This window comes from Macaca nemestrina, chromosome 9 (genome assembly GCF_043159975.1).
Source record: "Macaca nemestrina isolate mMacNem1 chromosome 9, mMacNem.hap1, whole genome shotgun sequence".
NCBI classification, from domain to species: Eukaryota; Metazoa; Chordata; class Mammalia; order Primates; family Cercopithecidae; genus Macaca; species Macaca nemestrina.
The window spans coordinates 46,144,967-46,172,714 of NC_092133.1; the positions used below are offsets into that span (position 1 = coordinate 46,144,967).

General features: G+C 41.8%; 1 protein-coding gene and 1 pseudogene across 2 annotated transcripts in view; both read right to left on the minus strand.

The window, feature by feature from the left end:
* LOC105480926 (3'-phosphoadenosine 5'-phosphosulfate synthase 2) overlaps positions 1-27,748 on the minus strand; it is a 186,361-nt gene that overhangs the window by 98,858 nt on the left and 59,755 nt on the right. The window lies entirely within an intron of this gene.
* LOC112423546 (small ribosomal subunit protein eS26 pseudogene) lies at positions 6,226-7,343 on the minus strand (annotated as a pseudogene).

Genomic DNA, 27,748 nt, shown 5'->3' on the forward strand with positions numbered 1-27,748 from the left:
ATACTGAAGAGAGCGGTTAAAAAACTAACAAGTTACTTTAGAAAGCAATATTTTAACTGGTTACTGTAAGGCTAAAGACAAAAAGAACTGTACACAAATACTGCACTCTAGTTCACAAATTTGCTTTATTTTCTGTTTCATTTAGTTTTGTTTTGTTTTGTTTTGGAGACAGAGTTTTGCTCTGTTGTCCAGGCTGGAGTTCAGCAATACTGTCACAGCTCACTGCAGCCTTGACCTCTTGGGCTCAAGTTATCCTCCCACCTCAGCCTCCCAAGTAACGGGGACAACAGGCATTACCACCATGCTCAGCTAATTTTTTGATATTTTGTAAAGGTGAGGTCTTAACTATGTTGTCCAAGCTGCTCTTGAACTCCTGGACTCAAGTGATCCTCACACCTCAGCCTCCCACAGTGCTGGAAATACAGGCATGAGCCACTGTGCCCAGCCACAAATTTTTTCTTACAAGGATATGGGTTAGCAATTCTGAAACTATTTTATATGTATACTAGATTTGAATAAGTAGGTAGGTATATTGCTGGTAATGAGAGCCAGCCTTCTGTCAGTGAAAGAAATTACAAAGAAGGAGGAAAAGCTAGAATAACCTGGCGGCATTAGACAGGAAATAGAGGTATCAGTATTTATATGGTTTGGCTGTGTTCCCACCCAAATCTCATCTTGAACTCCCACATGTTGTGGGAGGCACCTGGTGAGAGGTAATTGAATCATGGGAGCAGGTCTTTCCATGCTGTTCTCATGGTAGTGAATAAGCCTCACAAGATCTGAAGGTTATATAAGAGGGAGTTTCCCCACATAAGCTCTCTCTTTGCTGCCATCTATGTAAGACGTGACTTGTTCCTCCTTGCCTTCCACCATGATTGTGAGGCCTCCACAGCCACATGAAACTGTAAGTCCATTAATCCTCTTTCCTGTATAAATTACCCGATCTCAGGTATGCCTTTATCAGCTGTGTAAAAATGGATTAATACAAGTATGAATGCCTAGGTTTTTAATATACATACATAGAGGTAGATATAAATATGTGTATATGAATGTGCTGGTAAACATGTTTGTATTTCCTAGCTCTGTCCACTGAGAGAGTCTAAAAGCAATAAAATTACAATAGCAATGAACACACCTAGTACTGAGATCTTGGTTTCTAAATACTATTCTTTGATAAAAGAAACCAGGGCTCCTTGGAGAAGTAGTTGATTCCAGGGCTGAGGCAGAAAGAATACAAAATAAGGCTGAAGCCTCTTGTGCTAGAAAGTAATGAGGTATTAAAAAAAAAAAAAAATGAAGGCATATCAAAAGGGCACAGAAACCAGCCTGAAAGAACTCCCAGTTGCCAAAGCTAGGACAATTAGAACCACAAAATCTGTAATGATAGTATTGAATTATAACCCACAGAATAAAATAGACATCTGAGAGTCCATAATGATATAAATAAATGATTGAATATATGAATATGTGGAAGAGAGGGATAAATCTTTCTTCTGGAGAGATTCCAATTAATAAATGTAAAAGGAATGAGAGAAATGATAAATCACCATTGGTAATTGTTGCAGACATAATCCATCAATGAAATCTTAAAGTTGTGGGAAAAAATTCAAGTAGAAACAGTGTATTTGTATAGTCTCAAAGTTTCTATCCCAAGATATTTATTATTTACAAAGAGGGGAAAGTAACTTCACAGTGGACAAACCCAGCATACCTTATCTTAACCATATGATCTAGGCTAACATAACAAAACATCCACATCATGTACCTTCTCGTAAGATGTAATGAGAAGGGCATGTCACTTCTGTGGTATTCTTGTCAAAAATACATAACCTTAACCCAATAATGAGAAAACGTCAGACTAACCTGATGGAGAACATTCTGCAAGATAAACAATCAGTACTCTTCGAAAAAGTCAAGGTTATGAAAGAAGAGGACAAACTGAGGAACAGTCACGGACTGAAGGAGACAAAGGAGATGTGGTGGATAGACTTTAAAGTGGTCCCCATGGTTCCCCCTTCTGATATTCATGTCTTTATGTAAGCCCCTCCCCTTGAATGTGGGTGGGACCTGTGACTTGTTTATAACCAATGGAATATGGTAAAGGCAATGTGAGGTATGTGATTGTGATTATGTGCATGCGATTACACAAGATTATAGCACCTGCCTTGCAAAAGAGTCTCTCTATAGAAGGGGAATTGTGCCTTTTCTCCCTTCAATTGTGAGGTGTCCACACTCACCCTGCGTGTGGAAGAAAGGAGGATGTGGTAGCTTTTTAGCTTTTTCTTTTTTTTTTGGAGACGGAGTCTCCTCTGTCACCCAGGCTGGAATGCAGTGGCATGATCTTGGCTCACTGAAACCTCCACTTCCTGGGTTCAAGTGATTCTCCTGCCTCAGCCTCCTGAGTAGTTGGGATTACAGGCACCCACCACCATGCCCGGCTAATTTTTGTACTTTTAGTAGAGATGGGGTTTCACTATGTTGGCCAGGCTAATCTGGAACTCCCGACCTCAGGTAATCCACCTGCCTTGGCCTCCCAAAATGCTGGGATTACAGGTGTGAGCCACCACACCCAACCAATGTGGTAGCTTTAGGTCAACATGATTGCACACCCAGAACTAGATCTTTCCAATATCCCAGAATAGACTGTGTAAAGAGAGCCAGGTAACTGCTCCACATTGGGAGAAGGCAGAAATTAAATATGAGGCAGACAGGAACTCCATACTGGCAGCAGAAACTGAAAGATGAATCAAAAAAGCCATTGAGCAAATGTCATCAGGCAATAGAATCCATAAGTAAGCAGAGCCTTTAGGTAAAGAAGAGAAGCATAGACACGGCAGAAGTGAAGAGCTAGAAAAATTGTATCACAAGAACGTTGGAGTGCCTGAAGCACAGAATACTGGATGCTGGATTGGCAGAGGTGCTGGTATCCAAAACCCAGCCAGTGTGCACCTCAAAAGAATCCAAGTGGACATTGCCACCACCCAGCAGGCTCTTCTCAGATCAGAAGCTCCCTTTTGTCAGCAGACTTTCACATCAGCCCCATGAGACACCAATCTGATCCTTCCAAATGTGGCTCCACACACCTTGGGAAACTGTCCCACCCAGAGTGCTGTCATTTCTACTGCACTATGTCTGGAGACTTTGCCTGGCTCAGGCCTTCCTTAGACTCTAGGCTGGGTCAGCTTCCAAAGTACGCCTTTGACAGTGAAAAATTCCACTTGAAGATATGTGAGACAGCTTGCACAATAATTTGTCTAAGGACTGTTTATTGGTGATGGATTGAGAGTCTGGTGAAGGGGATCAGAATATACCACCCCCAAATATGCCACTTTGGCATAAGGATTATTTTGAGATTAAAGCAATTGAGAAATAGCAGATTCAGAAGGAACTCTACCCTCCCCTTCTCTGCCTAAAAGTAGGGTAAATATAACAAATTGCCATTTGTAAAAGCATCTTCCTTCCCCTCTCCCATACCAGAAGGCAGAGAACAACCAGTGTCACAGGAGCTGGCAAGTCAGCACTGAGACAAGTCTGCACAAACAAACCTTACTACCATAACCCTTTTCTTCAATTAGCTTCTCCCATATATTTACCCTCCCACAATGTACCACCATTAGAAGCCCAAGCCCCTTTTCCTTTGTCATATCATTTCTCCAGAATTTATCACCCTTTGTTAAGATGATATATAAGCTCTTAGGCCTGACTGATTTGGGTTTTCACTTCTTTCCTGTGACACCTCCCTCCCTATGTGCATATAAAATAACTTTTTATTAATCTGTCATTTGTCAGTTTAAGTCACAGGCCCCAGTCCCTAAACCCAAGAGGGTATAGGAAAAGTTTTTTTCTTCCTCTACATCTAGAACCTCCTGCCCTTATTTCTTTCAGAACTACTAAAGCTTCAGAACTTTCCTCACCAGTACTCAGGAGTTTTTATCAATTATCATTGCCTTAGTGCAAACATGATAATGAATGGTAGTAAGCTGATGCCTATGCCTTCAATCAGGAAGTCACAACTTACAAAAAATATAGAATATTCATACTCTGTTATAAATTCCACATAGCCAATTGATTCTCATAGAATGTTTTCCTTGATTTTTGTCGAATTCATTAGTGCATAGTCAAGCTAGGGTATAATTCAAGCATGATTTGACAAATAAGATTGCATCCTAATCTGCTAACCCTTTTCACAATAAATTTATTATTATTTCATCTGATATATGACCTGTTAAACTATGTTTTACCCTCATAAAAATTACATTCATTAAAGTGAGCCTCCTTTCAGCTTCTGCACTACTGTGCTGGAACTTCCCTTACTTGTTCATCAACGGCATGAGCAACTTCATTGCTGAATAATAGCTTTTGAATACCGAAAGAATATTTCCTTGATTTTTTGTGCCATTCAGGATGCTATAACCATGACTAATTTTTCAGGTTAATCTTCATTGTTCCACTGGGAATATACTGATATGGCAGAAACTCTAGCAATGAGTAAATTAACTGACTCATTTTACTGAATTCAGGAAGAATTCAAGAGTGATGCTTTATAGGTGTCAAATTCAGCTGTCCTTAATCCTTGGGCAGAGCTGATTTCTGCCAGGAACTATATAATCCTGCATGAGGTTACAAACTCCTTCCTGAGACTGGTGCTAGAAGTCAGGAAAGGCATGTATTTGTATATATGGTTGGCAGCCTCTGAGATGGCCTTCACTGTCCTCATCTCCTGCTGTGTCATCCTCTCCCCTTGAAAGTGGGCTGGGGTAATGACTGGCTTCTAGGGACTATAATATGGCAAAAGTGATTGGATGTCACTTCCAAGATTAGGTTGCGAGAAGACTGACTTCCATCTTCCTCACTCCCTCGCACTGTCTCCCTGGCTTCCTCTGAGGACAGCCAGCTGTTGTGTTGTGAGCCACCCTAGGAAGAGGTCCACCAGGGAAGAAACTAAAGTCTTCAGTCAATAGCCAATGACAGCCTGAGGCCTACCAGCAGTCACAGAGTGAGCTTAGAAGTGGATCTTCCCTCATTCAAACCTCCAGATGAGATCAGATGTATTAGTCTGTTCTCACACTGCTAATAAAGACATACCTGAGACTGGGTAATTTATAAGGGAAAGAGGCTTAATTGACTCACAGTTCCACATGGCTGGGGAGGCCTCACAATTATGGCAGAAGGCAAATGAAGAGCAAAATCACATCTTACATGGCAGCAGGAAAGAGAGCTTGAGCAGGGGAACGCCCCTTTATAAAACCATCAGATCTCATAAGACTTATTCACCACCACAAGAACAACATGGGAAAGACCTGCTCCCATGATTCGATTTCCTCCCACTGGGTCCCTCCCACAACACATGGGAATTATGGGTGCTACAATTCAAGATGAGATTTGGGTGGGGACACAGCCAAACCATATCACCAGAGTCCTGACTGACACCTTGATTGCACCCTTGTGAGAGACCTGAGGCAGAATCACCCAGCTAAGCCTGGAACTCTGACCTTCAGAAACTTCGAGATTTTAAATATGTGTTGTTTAAGCCATTAAGTTTCTAATGCTGCAACAGATAACTAACATGATATGCATTATTACAAATAAAATAGAATATTGTGTCCTCCATTGTACAGATGAGGCAAACAACTGTTTTACTAACTTTCCCAGGTTTGCCTAGCCCTTGTATAAAGGGGCTCAGCTGAGATTCCAACCCAGGTGCATGCTCTCAATGTCACTCTGTCTGCCATCCATGAGTGGCCAGAAACAATAACATATTTCAGTTTTAGTTAGGGGGCCCTGATGTGATCCCTTCTGTTTCCCTTAGGACATTATGGTAATGGTTAGCAATTTACCTCATCAGATCAGTGTACCTTAGATCCATTAAATTGCTCAACAAATTACTCTCATTTCCTTTTGGACAAGCTGTTATCTTAGTTCTCTCTACACCTGCATTCTTTGCAATTTTATTTGTGAAGTCTTTTCAGAAGGACAGCCAGTTTTTTCAAAGGCAGGTAATCAAACATTGAATGTTTCTTTTTCTGGAAGAAATTCACCAAACTAACATATTCTGAGTTATAACCCAAGGTCTTTTGTTTTGGTTTTTTTGTTGTTGTTTTTTTTTTTTTTTTTTTTTTTGAGACAGGTTCTCACTCTGTTACCCAGGCTAGAGTGCATCAACATGATCATGGTTCACTGCAGCTCCAGTGAGTGAACTCAAGAGTTCACTCAAGAGTTCTCCTGGGCTCAAGGGATCCTCCCATCTCAGTCTCCTGAGTAGCTGGGACTAAAGATGCAGCTAATTTTCTTTTTCTTTTTTTTCTTTGTAGAGGCAGGGTCTCACAATTTTGCCCGGGCTGGTCTTGAACTTGTAGGCTCAAGCAATCCTCCCATCTCAGCTTCCCAAGGTGCTGGGATTACAGGCATGAGCCACTGCACCCAGACCCATATTTTTTAAGTAGTTGGAATAAATGTATTATTTCAAACTTGCAGCATAAAAAACTGGTGCATCCCATATTTAGTGTATGAGTAAACCTTCTAGAATAAACAGAAAAGAGCGAGCACATTTGCAGAAGTGGTGATACCAACAATATTCATTCTATCCTAAAGTGTTACTGCATTAAGAAGTACAAAAAAAACCTTAGCAAAATGAAATTCTGATACTCCTATCTAAATCAATTGTTACCACTTCCCTGTTCAAGTTGGAATGTGAAAATTTTGTCCCTATTAAAATGAGTCAGCCAAGTTGAGAATGTTTTTTGAGTAGAACTGAAAATAACATGCTAATAAGCTGAACATGTATGTACTTGCATCCCAAAGATGCACTTGTATGTAATAGGAGTTGTGAAATTATTACTCTAAACCTTAAAAAGCTATTATAATAGGAAGCATTTATTTTTTACTTTATTTTTTTAAGTACAATGTCCATTTTATTTTTCTGCAGAGAATAGTCCGTCTTCAGTCTTTAAGGACTAAGCTCCTTACGTGGGCTTTGGTGGGGGACGTGGGGCAGCACTCGCAGGCCTAAATCGGGGTGGGGGTGTTCAGTCCTTGCGGGCTTCCCGAGATCGATTCCTGACTACTTTGCTGTGACTTGCACAACTCACACAGCAACGTAGCTTCACACACAGCTTGGGACGCACATAGGCATTGAAGACGCTCGCTTCAGAAATGTCCCTGACTGCCGTGGCCTCCACTATGTTTTGAATGACGAATTTCTTAATGGCCTTGTCCTTGGACACGCATTGGGCACAGTTCATGCAGTGAATAGGCTGCACGTGGCCGCGGCCCTTTTTGGCACGACCATTGTTCCTTCTTTTCTTTTTTTTTTTTTTTTTTTTTTTTTTGAGACGGAGTCTCATGCTGTCGCCCAGGCTGGAGTGCAGTGGCGCGATCTCGGCTCACTGCAAGCTCCGCCTCCCGGGTTCCCGCCATTCTCCTGCCTCAGCCTCCTGAGTAGCTGGGACTACAGGCGCCCGCCACCGCGCCCGGCTAATTTTTTGTATTTTTAGTAGAGACGGGGTTTCACTGTGGTCTCGATCTCCTGACCTTGTGATCCGCCCGCCTCGGCCTCCCAAAGTGCTGGGATTACAGGCTTGAGCCACCGCGCCCGGCCTTGTTCCTTCTTTTCTTTGTCATCTTGGAGGCATGGACTGGAGAGAGAAGCATTTATTTTAATTCATTGCGTCCCATTGCAGTTCTGGTGTGGTAGAGTCAAACAAAATACAAATATTCCAAGAAACAATCGTAAACTGATATAGAGTGCTCTTTTCAAATAAATCTGGAAAGAAAGTATCTTTCTTTCCAGAAAGAATTCTGTAAACTTTTTCCTGCCTAAAAAAAAGAAAAATCTCAACCTTAGCCTTCATTATCCATTCCATTCCTTAACCTACTTGGCCATGGACACCTTTCTTAGAATTCTGCTGAGAAAGTACCAGCTTAACCCATCCATGATCTAATGCTTGGGTTCTTTTGCAAATACAAATTCCCCAGGTGGTACAACAAAGTGAGGTTGAGTTGTTCAGATTTGTTGTTTGAGGCCTAGTGCTTATTTGGCTAAGTCAAGACAATAAAGCTAATGCACATAGCACTTAATACTCTTCTGAGTACCTTACATATATTAACTAATTTAACCTTCTTAACAACTATGAAGCAGGTAATATTGCTATTCCCATTTTATAGAAGAGGATATGAGGCACAAACAGTGTAAGTACCTACTAAGTGGAATGGCAGAGCAGGATTCAAACCCAGAGTCTGGCTCTATAGTCCACATTTGTAACCACTATGCATGCTACCCTCCTGTGTCTGTGCATGCAATTAAAAAAAAACTTAATGCCGGGCGCGGTGGCTCACGCCTGTAATCCCAGCACTTTGGGAGGCTGAGGCGGGCGGATCACAAGGTCAGGAGATCGAGACCACGGTGAAACCCCGTTTCTACTAAAAATACAAAAAATTAGCCGGGCGCGGTGGCTCACGCCTGTAATCCCAGCACTTTGGGAGGCCGAGGCGGGCGGATCACAAGGTCAGGAGATCGAGACCACGGTGAAACCCCGTTTCTACTAAAAATACAAAAAATTAGCCGGGCGCGGTGGCGGGCGCCTGTAGTCCCAGCTACTCAGGAGGCTGAGGCAGGAGAATGGCGTGAACCCGGGAGGCGGAGCTTGCAGTGAGCCGAGATCGCGCCACTGCACTCCAGCCTGGGCGACAGAGCGAGACTCTGTCTCAAAAAAAATAAATAAATAAATAAATAAAATAAAAAAAACTTATTAGACAGAATAAAATGTTCATTAACTTGGAGTTATTAGTAGAAAAGTCATTCTGTGTAGGAGGAGATCAAATGGTTTTGGAGAGTACATCCATTTTTAAAATTTTAATGATTTTAAAATAAATTGACTTTTTTTCCCCGAATACCTCCAACAACGGGAAATAACTCCTAGCTTCTGAACTATATTTACAGATTGAGAGCCTGCTAGGAAAAGGTATTTGTATTCATTAGCTCTATCCACACATGCTCACCTGGTGAACTTCATAAACAACTTGTTTTTTAAAGTAGGTTAATGAGTCCATGAAAGCATGTTCATAATGTTAATTTGCTTAGCAAACTCTTTATTGGAGAAAATGCTTTTGCAGTAATATCTTGAGCCTTGCCCAGGTTGAATAATCAGAAACTTCATATCAGTTGAGTCCAAAGGCAGAAACTTGATATCAAAAAACACACATCAGAGCATTTTCTTGACCAGGTTTCTTTCCTCGTTGGTATCAAAAGAATGGAGAATAGACTAAGTATTATTTTCAGATCATAAATAAACTCTCCCTCCTATTGGCCAGGATAATGAGTTCTTTAAATAGATTCCTACGGTTTCAACCAAAACTCTGTAAATGGTAAAAGCTCAGCAAACACAAGTCCTTTTCAGCCCTGCCATTGCCTGTAGTAGAAGGATGGTGAACTGGTTATTAGGTGTTAACTTGATTAGACTGAAGAATACCTAGATGGCTGGTAAAGTATTGTTTCTGGGTGTGTCTGTGAGGGTGTTATCAGCAGAGATTTGACAGTTGAGTTGGTGGACTGGAAGAGGAAGACCCATCCTCAATGTGAGTGGTCACCATACAATCAGCTGCCAGTATGGCTAGAACAAAGCAGGCAGAAGAAGATGGGATAACCTTGCTGGCTGAGTCTTCCGGCTTCCTTCTGATCCTCGTGCCCTGGATATCAGACTCCAGGTCCTTTGGTCTTTGGACTGGGACTTAGACTAGTGGCTTCCTGGGGGGTCTTGAGGCTTTGACCACAGACTGAAGGCAGCACTATCAGCTTGCCTGGTTTTGAGGCTTTTGGAGTTGAACTGATCCACTACTGGCTTCTCTCTTCCCTAGCTTGCAGATGGCCTGTTGTGGGACTTTGCCTAGTAATCATGTGAGCCAGTTTTCCCTAACAAACTCCCTTTGTGTGTGTGTGTGTGTGTGTGTGTGTGTGTGTGTGTATACACACACACATATCAGAGTCCAAAGGCAGGAGCTTGATATCAGAAAAAAACCACACACATCAGGGCATTTTCTTGATCAGATTTCTTTCCTTGTTGGCATCAGAAGAATGGAGAATAGACTAAATATTATTTTCAGATCATAAATAAACTCACCTTCCTATTGGCCAGGATAATTTGAGTTCTTCAAATAGATTCCTACAGTTTCAACCAAAACCCTGTAAATGGTAAAAGCTTAGCAAACACATATCCTTTCCATCCATTTTAAGGATGGATTTCTTTAGTTGGTTTTGGGGTTTCTGGAGTTGGCTCTTTAATCTGATTAGACCTAAAAGTGCTAAGGACTCTACTTCTAATAGTATGGAGAACACTGACAGTCCTTGGTGTGGTTTAGAGTCGTGAAAAATAAATGCATTTTATACTTCTGATTCACTGCTCCTCAGAGTCGAGGGGTTTAGTGACTCTATGTATAACTTAGAACATTTGCAGAGAACCAAGGAATATAATGAAGTTGGGTGGTTGTTCCTAAGTTCCCTGGACAAGTGCTGAAAAAAAAGGATGAGCTCAGGGATTCTATCTTCTGGCCCCAGAAGCACATACTTAGCCTCAAATCTACTATGATTGCCTGGATGAGAGTCTTATCTTCTCCAGACAAAGGGCTGAAATTGCTGAGAATCAGACACAAGACTTACAGCAAAAGGTGCATGCTCAGCCTCACCAGGTGTCTACTGTTAAAGCAAGGGCATTGGTAGGGAAGGAATGAGACCCTATAACTTGGGACAGGGATGTGTGGGAGGACTCTGGTGAATCTGGGGGCACTGAGCTCCTAAATTCTGATAAGCCTTTTTTGCCAGAGGAGAAGACGGCCTCCCCACTCACAGTGGTGGCAACATCCCCTCCCCAACCCAGGCTGCTATCAGCCTTTCTACAATGGTCTGAAGAGATTGATCCTGCATTGCTTGAGGAAACAGTGATGGCCCCCCTGAGGCAGTTGCCAGGCAAGACAATGCTGATTCTCCTCAGGACCCAGCCCCAATACCCACTCTTTTCTTCTATGCCAGTAACTAGACTCAAGTGCCAGTAGGTCCCTAGAGATGAAGTTCAGAGTGTGACCCATGAGGAAAGAACTACTTGAGTTTTCTAATTTATAGAAGCAGAAATCTGGAGAACACATGTGGGAATGGACATTAAAGGTGTGGGATAATGGTGTGAGGACTAAGCTCCATTTTTTTTTATCTTGCCCAAATTCCTATCTAAGGGGTCTGGGGAATCATGCCCTACAAACCATAAATTCTCATGAGATGAGTTTTATTTAACCCTATATATGGTAACTTACTTTCCAACCTGACTCTGGCATAACATCATGAGACAAGGAAGAAAATAAAAATATTTTACCCCAAAACATGTTTTTTTGCTATATCTTGAAATGGCCGGGCCGGGCGTGGTGGCTCAAGCCTGTAATCCCAGCACTTTGGGAGGCCGAGACGGGCGGATCACGAGGTCAGGAGATCGAGACCATCCTGGCAAACACGATGAAACCCCATCTCTACTAAAAAAATACCAAAAACTAGCCGGGCGTGGTGGCGGCGCCTATAGTCCCAGCTACTTGGGAGGCTGCGGCAGGAGAATGGCGTGAACCTGGGAGGCGGAGCTTGCAGTAAGCTGAGATCCGGCCACTGCACTACAGCCTGGGTGACAGAGCAAGACTCTGTCTCAAAAAAAAAAAAAAAAAAAAAAAAGAAATGGCCCTGCAAAGCTATCTTTTGTGGGGGGAAATTGGCATCTATAAGAATCTCTATTAACATAACTAGATCTTTTTCTTCCAGGCCCTCCCAATCCTAAAGAGATTAACTAATAGTCAACACCTTTCAAAGATCTGAATAGGAGAAGCATTTGTCATCTATTGTCTCTAAGGGCAACCACCGTAAGACTTCAAAAGAACCTTGGTCTTCACAATCTTTTATCATAACCTGAACATTTTCTATTGACCCCAGGTCTTTTTAGACAAACTCAACCAATTGTCAACCAGAAAATGTTTAAATTTACCTAGGGCCTGAAAGCCGTGTACCAACACCCCCACCCTCCCTCACTTTTGAGTTGTCCCACCTTTGTGGACCAACCCAATGTATTTCTTAAATGTATTTTATGTCTCATGCCTCCCTAAAATGTATAAAACCAAGCTGCACTCCAACCATATTAGATACATGCTCTCAGGACCTCCTGAGGCCTGTGTCATGGGCCATGGTCACTCATATTTGGCTCAGAATAAATCTCTTCAAATATTTTCTAGAATTTGACTCTTTTCATTGACAGGTAAAAGGAACATAAAGTTGGATCAGACTGGATTTATTAATATGGGCCCACTAAGCAGAGATTCTGCATTTAATGCTACAGCTTGGGGAGTTAGAAAAAGGTTTCTAATAGTTTATTTGCTTGTTTAGCTGAAACACGGATCAAAAGATGGTCCTCCACTGTGCAGGCTGGAAATGCCTCATCACCCTTGGTTTAATGTAGAGGAAAGGATCCAAAGCTTAGGGAGACTGGAAGGCTAGAGTGGATTTGTCACTTTAGACCTACTCATCCCCACTGGGAGGGTCCTAACAACATACCCTTCACCAATACCTTGCAAAATAAATTTGTGAGGGGAGTACCACCATTCTTGAGGAGCTCTCTGTGATTGCTCTTCTCTGTATACCAGATCTTACAGTGGGAACCGCGGTCACTCAATTGGAAAACTGAAATGCAATGGGAATAACTGGATCCTGAGATGGCAGGGACCAAGTGGTGGCACTCAATTGTCAAGAGCAAGATGGGCCTAGTTACTGTAATGGACAGCAGAGGCAAAGCAGCAATCAGAATAGTCTGACTCATGTAAAGCTCTGGCATTAGCTAATTAATCATGGCATTCCTAGAAGTGAAATCAATAGGAAGTCTACTACATTCTTTCTTTCTTTCTTTCTTTTTTTTTTTGTGAGGAGGAGTCTCATCCTGTCATCAGGCTGGAGGGCAATGGTGCCATCTCAGCTCACTGAAACCTCTGCCTCCCAGGTTCAAGCGATTCTCCTGTCTCAGCTTCCTGAGTAGCTGGGACTACAGGTGCACGCTACCACGCCTGGCTAATTTTTGTATTTTTAGTAGAGACAGGGGTTCACCATATTGGCCAGGATGGTCTCGATCTCTTGACCTTGTGATCTGCCTGCCTCAGCCTCCTGAAGTGCTAGGATTACAGGAGTGAGCCACTGCGCCTGGTCTGAAGTCTACTACATTCTCAGTTGGTATAAGCAGAAAACTTCCAAATCAAGTGGATGAAAGACTAATTTGAATTATAAAAACAGGGAATCCAAGCCCCTCAATCAATTGAGCTAGTTTATAGATCCAGAACCCCTTAACTGAAGGGGAGGCTGTGTCTCTCTAAGGAATGACCCCACTACACTGCCAACAATTTATACTGTTAATCTTCCTCCCATCCTTCCCTGAGGAAACCTCTAGCCTTTTACCAGGGTAACTGTGCATCAGGGAAAGGGGAATGACCAGACCTGGTCAGGGACTACTGGACACTGGCTCTGAGCTAACATTGATTCCAGGGGACCCAAAATGTCATTATGGCCCTCCAGTTAGAGTAGGGGCTCATGGAAGTCAAGTAATTAATGGAGTTTTAGCTCAGGTCTGACTTAGTGGGTCCAGTGGTCTCTGGACTCATCCTGTGGTCATTTTCCCAGTGCCAGAATGCATAATTGGAATAGACAACATAATTAGCAGCTGGCAGATTCCCCACATCGGTTTCTTGACCTGTGGGTTGAGGGCTATTATGTGGGAAAGGCCAAATGGAAGCCACTAGAGCTGCTTCTACCTAGAAAAATGGTAAATCAAAAAAAAAATCACAATCCTGGAGGGATTGCGGAGGTAAGTGCCACCATCAAGGCATTGGAAGATGCAGGGGTGGTGATCCCCACAACATCCTTGTTTAACTCTTTGTTTTGTTTTTTGAGATGGAGTCTCACTCTGTCACCCAGGCTGGAATGCAGTGGCACGATATCAGTTCACTGCAACCTCCGCCTCCCAGGTTCAAGTGATACTCCTGCCTCAGCCTCCCAAATAGCTGGGACTACAAGCACACGCCACCATGCCCGGCTAATTTTTGTATTTTTAGTAGAGATGGGGTTTCACCACGTTGGCCATGCTGGTCTTGAACTCTTGACCTCGTGATCCCCCCGCCTCCACCTCCCAAAGTGCTGGGATTATAGGTGTGAGCCACCACACCCCACCTCAACTCTTTTATTTGGCCTATGCAGAAGACATATGGATCTGGAGAATGACAGTGGACTATCATAAGCTTAACAACGTGGTGACTCCAATTGCAGCTGCTATACTAGATGTGGTTCATTGCATGAGCAAATTAACACATCTCCTTGTACCTGGTATGAAGCTATTGATGTGGCAAGTGCCTTTTTCTTTACTCCTGTCCATGAGCCCCACCAGAGGCAATTTGCCTTCAGCCAGCAAGGCCAGCAGTATCTTGCTCACAGAGATTTTGATCACTTTTCCCTTCCACAAGATACCACATAAGTTCATTACATACATGACATTATGCTAACTGGACCCAGTGAGTGCGAAGTAGCAACCACTTGGGACTTATTGGTGAAACACTTTCACGTCAGGATATGGGAAATAAATCCAACTAAAATTCATGGACCTTCTATGTCAGTGAAATTTCTAGGGGTCCACTGGTGAGGGGCCTGTTGAAATATTCCTTCTAAGGTGAAGGATGCATTGTTGCATTTGTCCCTTCCTACAACCAAGAAAGAGGTACAATGCCTAGTGGGCATATTTGGATTTTGGGTGTATTACTCTGGCCTATTTATTCAGTGACCCAAAAGGCTGCTAGTTTTGAGTGGGGCCCAGAACAAATGAAGGCTCTGCAAGAGGTCTAGGCTGCTGTGCAAGCTGCTCTGCCACTTGGGCCATATGACGGAGCAGATCCAATGGTGCTTGAGGTGTCAGTGGCAGATAGGGATACTGTTTGGAGTCTTTGTCAGGGCCCTATAGGTGAATCACAGTAGAGGCCTCTAGGGTTCTGGAGCAAGGCCCTACCATCTTCTGAAGATAACTACTTTCCTTTTGCGAGACAGCTTTTGGCCTGTTACTGGGCTTTGGTGGAAACTGAACCTTTGACTACAAGTCACCAAGCTACTCTAGGACCTGAACTTCCTATCATGAACTGGGTGCTTTCTGACCCATCTAGCCATAAAGTTGGGCATGCACAACAGCATTTTGTCATACAATGGAAGTGGTATATACAAGATTGGGCTTCAGCAGGTCCTGAAGGCACAAGAAAGTTATATGAGGAAGTGGGTCAAATACCTGTGGTCCCCACTTCTGCCACCCTGCCTTCTCTCTCCCATGCTGCGCCGATGGCTTCATGGGGATTTCCTTATGATCAGCTGACAGAGGAAGACAAGACTAGGGCCTGGTTTACAGGTGATACTGCACAGTATGCAGACACCACCTGAAAGTGGACAGCTGTAGCACTACAGCCCCTTTCTAGGACATGCCTGAAGGACAGAGGTGAAGGGAAATCTTCCCAGTGGGCAGGACTTTCAGCAGTGCACCTGGTTGTGCACTTTCCTTGGAAGGAGAAATGGCCAGATGTGGGATTATATACTGATTAGGGGGCTGTAGCCAATGGTTAGGCTGGATGGTCAGGGGCTTGAAAGGAGCACAATTGGAAAATTGGTAACAAATAAATCTGGGGAAGAGGTACGTGGGTGGACTCTCTGAGGGGTCAAAAACTGAAGATATTTGTGTCCCACATGAATGCTCATCAAAGGATGACCTCAGCAGAGGAGCATTTTAATAATCAAGTAGATAGGATGACCCATTTTGTGGACACCACTCAGCCTCTTTCACCAGCCATCGCTGTTATTGCCCAATGGGCTCATGAACAAAATGGCCATGGTGGCAATGGATGGAGGTTATGCATGGGCTCAGCAATATGAACTTCCACTTACCAAGGCTGACCTGGCTACAGCCACCACTGATTGCCCAATCTGCCAGCAGCAGAGACCAATACTGAGCCCTCAATATGGCATCATTCTCTGGGGTGATCAGCCAGTTACCTGGTGGCAGATTGATTACACTGGACCTCTTACACCACGGACAGGGCAGCAGTTTGTTCTTACTGGAATAAACACTTACCCTGGATATGGATTTGCCTTTCCTGCATGCAATGCTTCTGCCAAGATTACTCACAGAATGCCTTATCCACCATCATTGTATTCCACATACAATTGCCTCTGAAAAAGGAACTCACTTCACAGCTGAAGAAGTGTGGCAGTGGGCTCATGCTCGTGGCATTCACTGGTCATACCATATTCCCCATCATCCTGAAGCAGCTGGCTTGATAGAATGGGAAGAATGGCCTTTTGAAGTCACAATCACAACACCAACTAGGTGACAATACTTTGCAGGCCTGGGGCAAAGTTCTGCAGAAGACTGTGTGTGCTCTGAATCAGCATTCAATGTATGAAACTATTTCTCCCATAGCCAGGATTCACGGGTCTAGGAATCAAGGGGTAGAAGTGAAAGTGGCACTGCTCACCATCACCCCTAGTGACTCACTAGCAAAATTTTTGCTTCCTGTTCCTGCTGCGTTATATTCTACTGTCAACTAAGGCCTAGAGGTCTGAGTTCCAGAGGGAAGAATGTTGCCATCAGAAGACACAATGATTCAACTGAACTGGAAGTTAAGACTATCACCTTGCCACTTTGGGCTCCTCCTGCCTCTAAGTCAACAGGCTAAAAAGGGAGTTACAGTGTTGACTGGGGTGACTGACCCGAACTATCAAGATGAAATCAGTCTACTGTTCCACAATGGAGGTCAAGAAGGGACCTATGAGAGGGACCTGGTGGGAGGTAATTGAATCTTGGAGGCATTCATGCCGTTCTCATGATAGTGAATAAGTCTCATGAAATCTGACGGTTTTATAAAGGGCAGTTCCTCTGCACATGCTCTCTTGCCTGCCACCATGTAAGATGTGCTTTCACTCCTCCTTCACCTTCTGCCATGATTGTGAGGCCTCCCCAGCCATGTGGGACTGTGAGTCCATTAAACCTCTTTTTCTTTATAAATTACCCAGTCTCAGTAATTTTTTTTCTTTTTCTTTTTTTTTTTTTTAGATGGAGTCTCACTCAGTCACCCAGGCTGGAGTGCAGTGGCATGATCTTGGCTCACTGCAAGCTCCACCTCCTGGGTTCATGCCATTCTCCTGCCTCAGCCTCCTGAGTAGCTGGGACTACAGGTGCCCGCCACCACGCCTGGCTAATTTTTTTGTATTTTTAGTAGAGATGGGGTTTCACCGTGTTAGCCAGGATGGTCTCGATCTCCTGACCTCGTGATCTGCCTTGGCCTCCCAAAGTGCTGGGATTACGTCAGTCATTTCTTCATAGCAGTATGAAAATGGACTAATACATCCAGTTAGGTTACAGTTTATTCACTATGAAGATACCTTTAGGCCAAACTTAAAATATGTAAGTAGGCAGCTTTAGACTAAACTTAATTTAGCAATTCCCCAATTTTGAGAGATTGACCAAAACTGTAGGCATTGATGTTACTCTACTACCATGCTAAATATACTTATGCTGTCTCAAACCCCATTGGGAAATAGCAAAACGGTAGATTTTGTAAGGTGGGAATAAAGGCATCTTTATTTTGTTTTTTAATACAGATGGGGTTTCGCCATGTTGCCCAGGCTGGTCTTGAACTCCTGAGCTCAAGCAATCCACCCACCTTGGCCTCCCAAAGTGCTAAGATTACAGGTGTGAGCCACTGTGCCCAGCCTATGTTTGTAAGGGTTACAGTAAAGGGGACCTTCTTGTGCTACAATCTCCTGTTTACAGAAGAAAAACGAAACTTGGCCTGTTTTAGGACCTATCTGCTTCATTAAAATTTCAATTTGATTATGTTGCATTTAGCATGAGTGACTCCATTTTGGTTTGGTCTGGTCTGTTGTGGCCTAGTCCATGAGCTCAATCCAAAATAATGGCCTTGCATAATTTTGTTTAAAAATTCTCCCCTTTTGGTTAGGTTCTCATTTAGGTGAGAGTATAACCAAAACTTACGACCTTAGCACCACTCTCAGTTATCATTTTGGGTTTCCACTCTCAGCATATCATTCATAGGTTACGTTACACCATGTTCATATTTCTTTTAGTTTTTATCATTCCAGTTGAAGAAAGACCATTTGACATTTTACAGATGGCTGCTTGCAATTATTTAAAACTTTTGAGGGAATACAACATACCAGGGAGACTACTATTACAACTATCAGGAGGGTAATACCAAAAGTTTGAAGTATGCTCCTTAGCCAGGGTTCCCATGAACTAAACCAACTAAAATCAAATAGACCAAAGAATGAGCTAGATAAAAAGTCTATTCATTCCAACCAAGCAGCCTGTTCATTAATTCCCTAAAGTCAAGTCTCTATAATATCCAATGTATTTCCCCATGGGCAACTAGATGTGTCAGCAACTGCACAGATACTTCTGTTTAGCCAGTAGATGATCTAGAGTAATTCTATTATTTAGTACAACATACACAAGAGAATTTAAAGTCTGTTATGTAACCATAGCCTTTGCAGTAGAATCTCCTGTACAGATCTACAGACTATTATGAGGGATACATTTCTTTTTTTGTTTTGTTTTGTTTTGTTTGAGATGAAGTCTTGCTCTGTTGCCCAGGCTGGAGTGCAGTGGCGCAATCTCAGACCACTGCAACCTTTGCCTCCCGGGTTCAAGCGATTCTCCTGCCTCAGTCTTCTGAGTAGCTGGGACTATAGGCAAGCACCACCATGCCCAGGTCATTTTTTTGTATTTTTAGTAGAGACAGGGTTTCATCATGTTGGCCAGGCTGATCTCAAACTCCTGACCTCAAGGGATTTGCCCACCTCGGCCTCCCAAAGTGCTGGCATTACAGGTGTGAGCCATCTCGCCCAGCTGAGGGATACATTTCTGATCATTGCCTCATTTACTTTAAACCACGGAAAAATAGACCTAAAAGAATGCCCATCCAAAAGAATGAAGGCCTCTGGCAATGTTTTCTTTAACCTATGGGGTAGGTTAAGAGGAGTGGACCTGGCCGGGCGCGGTGGCTCAAGCCTGTAATCCCAGCACTTTGGGAGGCCGAGACGGGCGGATCACGAGGTCAGGAGATCGAGACCATCCTGGCTAACAGGGTGAAACCCCGTCTCTACTGAAAAATACAAAAAAAAAAACTAGCCGGGCGAGGTGGCAGGCGCCTGTAGTCCCAGCTACTCGGGAGGCTGAGGCAGGAGAATGGCGTGAACCCAGGAGGCGGAGCTTGCAGTGAGCCGAGATCCGGTCACTGCACTCCAGCCTGGGCGACAGTGCAAGACTCCGTCTCAAAAAAAAAAAGAGGAGTGGACAAATGTTCTGGTTTTGATAGGTAATGAAGCAACAAAGTTACCATTAAAATTTCTCACTCACATTGGCCCTTCATCTTCCATCTGTCAAGGCCTAAGATTATTTATAAGGTTGGCTGTGAAATTCTCCAAAAATAACTGTATACCTCATGAGTGCACAGAAGAGGCCCCCTTTTCAGTTCTGTTGTTCACAGAGACATAGGCAAGGAAAAAATTTAGAGATGAGAATCTCGTGATAGCAGAGAAGCCTTAAAACATGCTCTTGGGAAAAAGCTGTGTATGTCAAAGATGCTGTCTGTTTCTGGGGAGAAACTTCCCTGGTTAGCTTTACCTTAGGTATCCAACGGCTATATAGATCCAAGAGTCTGGAGAGGAGCTTCTGAGCTGTGAACTCAAGGTTCAAGATCCTCAAGTTTTGCTGCAGTGCGGATGGCAAAGGAATTTTCTCTGATGTTCTTAGAAGACCCAGTCTCCAGGTTCTATTATAGATTGTGAAGGGTTTGATTGTCCTTAGTGGACCATGAAAAACTTTCTTTACCTAGTGAAAATATACTTTGGCACAATGCATTAAAAGTCTTGCCATATTTAGTCATATCAGAGTTTAGTGATAAAAGATAATGAGCTTCTATTATTAAGTGCATAAGTCTTCCAGTGATTATTGCATAAGGGGTCAACTTATGTTTTCCACTTCAAATGGATCTGACTGTCATCAATCTGCAATACCTCTGACCAAGGCAATTCAATATTCAGTTAGTTTTATTTATTGCTATTGTATCTGTAATACCATATTTAACTATTACAACTTGTTCAGTGAAACAAGTACCTCTATCACTAGAGATTTCTCCAGAAATGTCCCATGAGAGAAAAACAATTTCTAATAACATTTTAGCTGCTGTAATAGCATCAATCTTCTTGCACGGAAAACCTTCTGTACAACTAGAAAACATTCACTGAATATAACAATCGCATGAAATCCCTTTATAAATGCTTAAATGGGCCATCAAGTATCAGAAATGTACCTGAAGTTTTTATCATCTTTGTAGGATTTTGGGTTTGACAAAGCAAACATTAGTCATAAATTATTTCAGCAGTTTAAAATAATCAGTGTGTCTATGTGTGTGTGTGTGTGTGTGTGTAATTTGTATTTTTATTTCTTCCATTATGAGTCATGGAATGCACAGCTTTTACTATTGGAAGCTTTAAGGACCAAGAAGGTCTTGCTTGCCATCCAGGCTCTCCTTAAGTCCATGCTTAACACTGAACTTATACCCTCTTAAATATCAATTTTGTTTCTTCAATTTAGGAGCATAGCACTGTTTATTAGATGAGTTATCATTTGATTTGGAGCATGAAATGCACTCAAATTGCATATTTAAACAACTTCAGTACTGATTGATTTAGCATGAAAATCTGGCAAAGTATTTTCTTGGTATGCAATTAATTTTTATTCTGCTTAGGTTAGCAATTTTATAAACCAGTTGGGTTCTTCATTAGAATTCTGGGAATTCTTACCCAGTCCAAATGTTATTATCCTAAAGTTATCAGAAGCCATATTCAAGAGTGCTTGTCAGGGTTCTTTTCATCCTTTTCATGAAACTCCTTGAAGACACAATGCTCTAGGATTTTGCTTGCTTGTGAAGTTTCCAGAAACTGCATCAGAAGTAAGCAATTAACTGTGGAAATGACTTAAATGATCACAGTTAAAGAGTACAACTGAGAAGGAAATTTGGTTATTTCTGTGACCTGCAATAATTTAACATAACCATAATTATGACTGATAGCATACAGACATATCAGAATTTTAGGAATTCCATACAATTTTGGAACATATATTAATAATATTTATAAAAATATAACTTGAAGAAGGTTAAACAGTATTTCTTATTTGGCAATGCTTTCCATGTAATTTAACATATCAATACCGTTTCTCTCTCTTTTGTAAGACTCAGGGGCCCTCTTTGTCACCTCGAAGTTAGAGGTCAAAAACAACAAAAACAGACAATTTTGAAGTTGAAATGTGATTTTGGAAAGCCTGTCAAATATGTCAAAGGTTTAAAACACTTGGCCAAAATCGAATCACAGGTCATTGTAAAATAATGGTCATTGTAAAATAATACTCATTTATATAGCCAATGTGATAATGAAAAATTTTTAAGAAGCAAAAACGTTTATTCTTTGATAATCAGAAGACACAGTTTTCCAAGCAATCAAAAGGCCTAAGAAAGACAGCCTGAGAAAAAAAAGTCTGTGTCTCCTTCTCCCCTTTTATTTTTTGCAGTTTACTCAAAAGGTGAACAAACATATTTTACTGTGTCTTTTTTTTTTTTTTTCTTTCTTTCTTTTTTTGAGATGGATTCTCACTCTGTCACTTTGGTTGGAGTATAGTGGCATGATCTTGACTCATTGCAACCTACGTCCCCTGGGTTCAGGGTATTCTCCTGCCTCAGCCTCCCCAGTAGCTGGGATTACCCCCATGCCCGGCTAATTTTTGTATTTTTGGTAGAGATGAGGTTTCACCATGTTGGTCAGGCTGGTCTTGAACTCCTGACCTCAGGTGATCCACCTGCCTCAGTCTGCCAAAGTGCTGGGATTAAAGGTGTGAACCACCACACCCAGCCACTTTTACTGTGTCTTATTCATACTACATGAAATTTTTTTTTCAAAAGAGAAAACAAAATTTTACTTTTGTATTACTGCATTTATTGATATCAAAGTTAATTTTAATAAAACTTTGTAAACAAATCTCAGTTGGCTTTTGACCACACCAGATTTCCATAAAGTTTTCATAATCTCTTATACATTTATACAATTCTTTTTCTTTTCAACTTTCTGTATGTTTTATCTACATCTTTTTTATTCCTTCTATTTGAAAGAACCTTTAAGTAACTTCAAACTAGACAAAAAACTTCTTTTTAACAAACACGTACTTTATAGCTTTCCTCACCAAAAGCACATCTTGTTTTTACACTTTATATAGAATTGTTTGTCTTACATCCAGTAGTTTTAATTACATATATTAACTGTAATTTAAACTCTTAGTAACCCTAATTTCTAGTGAAAATCCTAGCAAATAATTTTGAACTGTTTTGTATCAGTATTTATAGATGAAAACTATTTTATAGTTTTTTAGAAAGATGCGTCCTTAAATTATTATTCATTAACAGAGTTAAGTATATTTAGCTTTTCTATATCATATAAAAATAAGATGTCAAAGTATATAAATTTAAACTTATGTTTATTATTGTTTTAGTATTTTAGCTTACAAATGACTCAGATATTTTATGATTATTTAATTAAACATAACATAAATTTAATTTTTTGTTGTTGTTGTTTGAGACGGAGTCTCGCTCTGTCACCCAGACTGGAGCACAGCGGCCGAATCTCAGCCCATTGCAAGCTCCGCCTCCCGGGTTTACGCCATTCTCCTGCCTCAGCCTCCCGAGTAGCTGGGACTACAGGCGTCCGCCACCTCGCCCGGCTAGTTTTTTGTATTTTTTAGTAGAGACGGGGTTTCACCGTGTTAGCCAGGATGGTCTCGATCTCCTGACCTCGTGATCCGCCCGTCTCGGCCTCCCAAAGTGCTGGGATTACAGGCTTGAGCTACCGCGCCAGGCCAAATTTACATTTTTAATTACTGGCCATGCGCAGTAGCTCACGCCTGTAATCCCCACACTTTGGGAGATCAAGGCAGGAGGATTGCTTGAGTTCAACAGTTTGAGACTAGCCTGGGCAACATAGCAAAAATATTTTTAAAATTAGTTGGGTGTGCTAGTTTGCACCTTTAGTCCCAGCTGACCTGAGGCTCACTTGGGCCTAGGAATTTGAGGCTGTGGTGAGCTATGATGACGCCACTGCACCCCAGCCTGGGTGACAGAGTGAGACCGTATCTCAAACACAAAGAGATTCTAAATTACTGAAAAGAATTTTGAAACTATGACAAAGGAACCCTCTCTAATGTTTTCCACAGTCATCCTGGGTCCCAAGTAGCCAAGTGGCACCCAGGAAGGCTGTGAAGGGCAGGGCCTGAGTCCTTAATTTACATACCAGGTGTAGAGGAGCTAAGGACAGAAGACAGAGCTGTGAAGGAGAGGCCTGGAAGATGGAACCCCTCCCAGAATAGCCAGGAGGCAAAGCTGAGGCAGTTAAGAAGGGGCCATATTGGGCCTGGTTCTGCCTGGTAACTGCTGGTCTGGGCACTGAGAACATGTCCCTAGGCCTCACCATGGCCACCTATTCAGACACCCAACTCCAGAGGCTCAAAACCAAAAATATAAGTTCACAGTCTGTCAAATCAAGCAAGTGTCTAATTATTTTCAACTGGCAATTTTGAATCCATTCCTATTTTATCAACAATTTTCACACTGGCTTTATTTCCCAAATACTATCACATACACATAACACATATAGATATACAGACACACAGACAGAAGCAGATTTTATACCTTTCATAAGGATTCTCATTTGCTAGCTTCGAAATAGTTTTTCTTTTCCCCATTCACACTATCAATCTTCCAATTATCTGTTTGATTGCCCTAAGTAATTGTTAGCTAGGCAACCCTAAACTTGCATTTCTAAAGGGACAACTCAGGTGAAACAAGGCAGAAAGTTTATATCTCAAAAGCACAGAAATAAGATTTGACAACTAAATACTGTACCATCATTCTCTCAAGCCAAGGAAAAGACAGTGTAAGTAAAAGTTCACTTAAAACAAGCTGTCCAGAAAAGTACCTCAAACAAAGGTATGAGTTGCTACGTAAATTTAAAAGAATGGTAAGTTTCTAATGTACACAGGCAGACACCCTTACAAATGGAGATTTCCTTTATAGATGTAAATATATTTTTAAAAAAGGTTTCAAAATAGCCAATTAAATGCCAGAAAGGTGTATTTTAGTTCTAGATGTGGTGTGGTTTTTGTTTGTTTGTTTTTGTTTTTTAACTTAGCTACTGTTTCTTAGCTAAAATTACTGAGTTCCGAGTGGAGCCTGTTAAGCAATAAAGCAAAGAAAGCATTCTCTATCCCTGGACTCAGCATGGATAGATCTGAAAAGGAAGCAAGTCTATTTTATCTCTAACAAGTCTACCAAAATGTTTCATAAACATTTTACCCAGGATAGCTTTCTTTTCACCTTCAGGGTGGGATAGTAACTAAGTCAAACATTTAGCAGATTTAATTCTTCTTATCAATTAAACAGTTAAGCTTTTTATTGGCCTTTTATAAAGAATATTTTTTTGAAAGCAATATAAACATTGATATCTTTTTAGAAACTTCACATTAATAGGTATCATTGGATGACTCTAATTCAGGAGCCCTCATTTTCAAATGTACTTTTTTAACAGCTCCTTATGGCCATCACCAAATGTATTTTTTTTTTTTTTTTTTTTTGAGACGGAGTCTCGCTCTGTCACCCAGGCTGGGGTGCAGTGGCCGGATCTCAGCTCACTGCAAGCTCCGCCTCCCGGGTTTAAGCCATTCTCCTGCCTCAGCCTCCTGAGTAACTGGGACTACAGGCGCCCGCCACCTCGCCCGGCTAGTTTTTTGTATTTTTTAGTAGAGATGGGGTTTCGCCGTGTTAGCCAGGATGGTCTCGATCTCCTGACCTCGTGATCCACCCGTCTCGGCCTCCCAAAGTGCTGGATTACAGGCTTGAGCCACCGCGCCCGGCCTATCAAATGTATTTCTTAAAGTGCAGTGTTGTCCACCTGGAATGTTCCACTGGAATGTTAAATTATCTTTGGTAAGATTTTGCCATTTCTATAGCATTTACTGCTTCTGGGACCTAATATTAATACATGTAAATGTAGGCATAGTTGGAAGGTAGATTCCTTAATTTCTGAATTTCTGAAGAAATTAATGATCTCATTTTTACCTTGAATCTTGGCTTTGGTTCTCATATTCTCTTAATCAACTTAGTCAGTGATTTTTCCCTACTTAAAGTGTGCAAGAAAAAGAAACAAAGGGGGTAGAACACAAAAATATCTGCAAATTTCCAAAAGCTAAAGTTTGCACCCCTGCAGTTTTGCCATTTACTGCCAGTTTCCCCCTGACCCCCTCAGGCATCCGAGTCCTCTAACTGGATCCAAGTCAGTTAATTATTGGATCCAGTTCAATGCTTGACCCAGACCAGCTTTTGTCATGACTTCTGAATCCAGTTCAGATAAAAAATGTGCTCAACCTCAGATAACTCAAAACACAAATCCGTGGAGCTCTGGAATCCAAGAGAGAACTTATGATTCCCAGTTGCCGTGAAACAGCAATGGACACAGTGGGGCCCGGCAGGTCCCTGCTTGGTCCCTTGGTGCTCCTGGGAGTCACCGGAATCTCTACTTCAAATTCTGCTTTTGACACCATGTAACTTTAGACAATCTAAATTTAACAAAGTTTAATTAAGCAAAGAGTGATTTGTGAATTGAACAGCCCCCAAAACAAAACAGGTTCAGAGGGTCTCCAGCAGCAGCCATATGGTTGAAGATTTACGGACAGAAAAAGGAAAGTGACATATAGAAAATGGAAGTGAGTTACAGAAACAGCTGGATTGGCTACAACGTGGCATTTGCCTATGTGAACACATTTTGAACACTTGGCTGCCTTTGATTGGTCAAAACTCAGGGACTGGCACAAGAGTAGGTTACAGTCTGTTTACACATCCAGTTAGATTGCAATTCATTATATACAAGAAAACTTTAGGCTGAACTTAAAAATAAAAATTAAGTTTAGCTTTAGTCTAAACTTAATTTAACATGGGGATGCAATAAACACCAGTGGGTATGTGATTAGGCCCTGCTGATGATGTGGGTTTGAATTCTGGCCCTGATGTTTATTTATTGGCTTGTGAATTCTGACATGGCACTTTACCTCTGAGCCTCAGGATGTTCAGGTGAGATACGGTGGGGATCACATCTAACATGGATTAAGTTCAGAAGTCAGCTTCTGTGAGTGAAATTCGTATACATATAGTGAACGATAACCTTGAAAATTCTTCAAATACAAAACCAAGTACACTTCCAAGTACAGTTCCAAATACAGTTTGGTGTGGTCAATGTTGAAGATAGTTTTCCCAGACTCTGTGGCTCTTTGTTAATTATCCTCAGTGAATTCCTCTATGACTATTATACCTACTATCAGATACAATGGTTTCACTTTTTTGGGTGAATGACTATAGTCATTTTTTTTCCTTTCTTTTTTTTTTTTTGAGACAGTCTAACTCAAGTGCTGGGATTACAGGCATGAGCCACCATGCCCCGTTCTTTCCTTCCTTCCTTCATTTTTTCCTTCCTTCCTTCTTCTTTCTCTCTCTTTTTCTCTCTTTTCTTTTCTTTCTCTTTTTTGAAACAATGTCTCACAATGTTGCCCAGGCTGACTTGACCTTCTAGGCTCAAATGATCCTTTCACCTCAGCCTCTCAAGTAGCTGAGATGATTACAGGTGTACTCTACCATACCTGGCTTATACACAGTATTTCCAAAGGTTTCAGCCAACAAGCGTTGCTGGTTTCAAGCACATTTGTGCCCACTGCCCACCACATGCTCATCCAGTAGACTAGTGGGACATTCCCCACATTATATGAATTCTCTTTCTCCTTCTGTGAAGGAAGGACATATGATAGAATTCTTGCAAGTTAAACATGTATATGCTATGGACTCCACTGTGAAGTATGTAAACCATTTAGCAGAGGGTTGAGTAAGCCCTCATAAGAAAGACCTTCAAGGCATATCCGAGGGATGCCAAAACTCCCCAAATCTAAGCTGCTTTTGTGGTTAAGCTGAGAGAGAAGAACAGTGTGCCACGAGGTTGGAACCTGGCTGCCAACTCTGGCAGTGGTTCCATTTTAATGACTTTTCCACAGTCATTGTTCCGGAAGTCCGCCCAGGCCTTCCCCCAAGCCTCTCATCTGATGCAGAAATCACGATTGTCATGCCAGACGTCTTTATTTTTGTTTACTCTTTGGTAAGTTCCTCAGTGATGTCTTTTTTTTTTTTGAGATGGAGTCTTGCTCTGTTGCTCAGGCTGGAGTGCTCAACTCAACAACTTAAATGTCCATCAGTAGAAGAGTGGTTAGGAAAATTAGAGTATGTTCTTATATTAGAATTCTATTCAGTCATTAAAAAGAACAAAGTAGAGCTGTTTGTTCTAATATGGAACACGCTCTGAGATATAATGTTAAGTAGAACAAATGTATAACAGGTACATTGATCTTACCATTTATGTAAAAAGAAAAAGGAGCTATGGTGGTAAGTACGTGTTGTATTTGCAAATTTTAAATATGCTTATGTTTGCATTGTATATCTCTGGAAAGATACATGAAAAATGATTGGCAGTAGTTGCCTCCATGAGAGGGGATCAAGGATAGAAGAA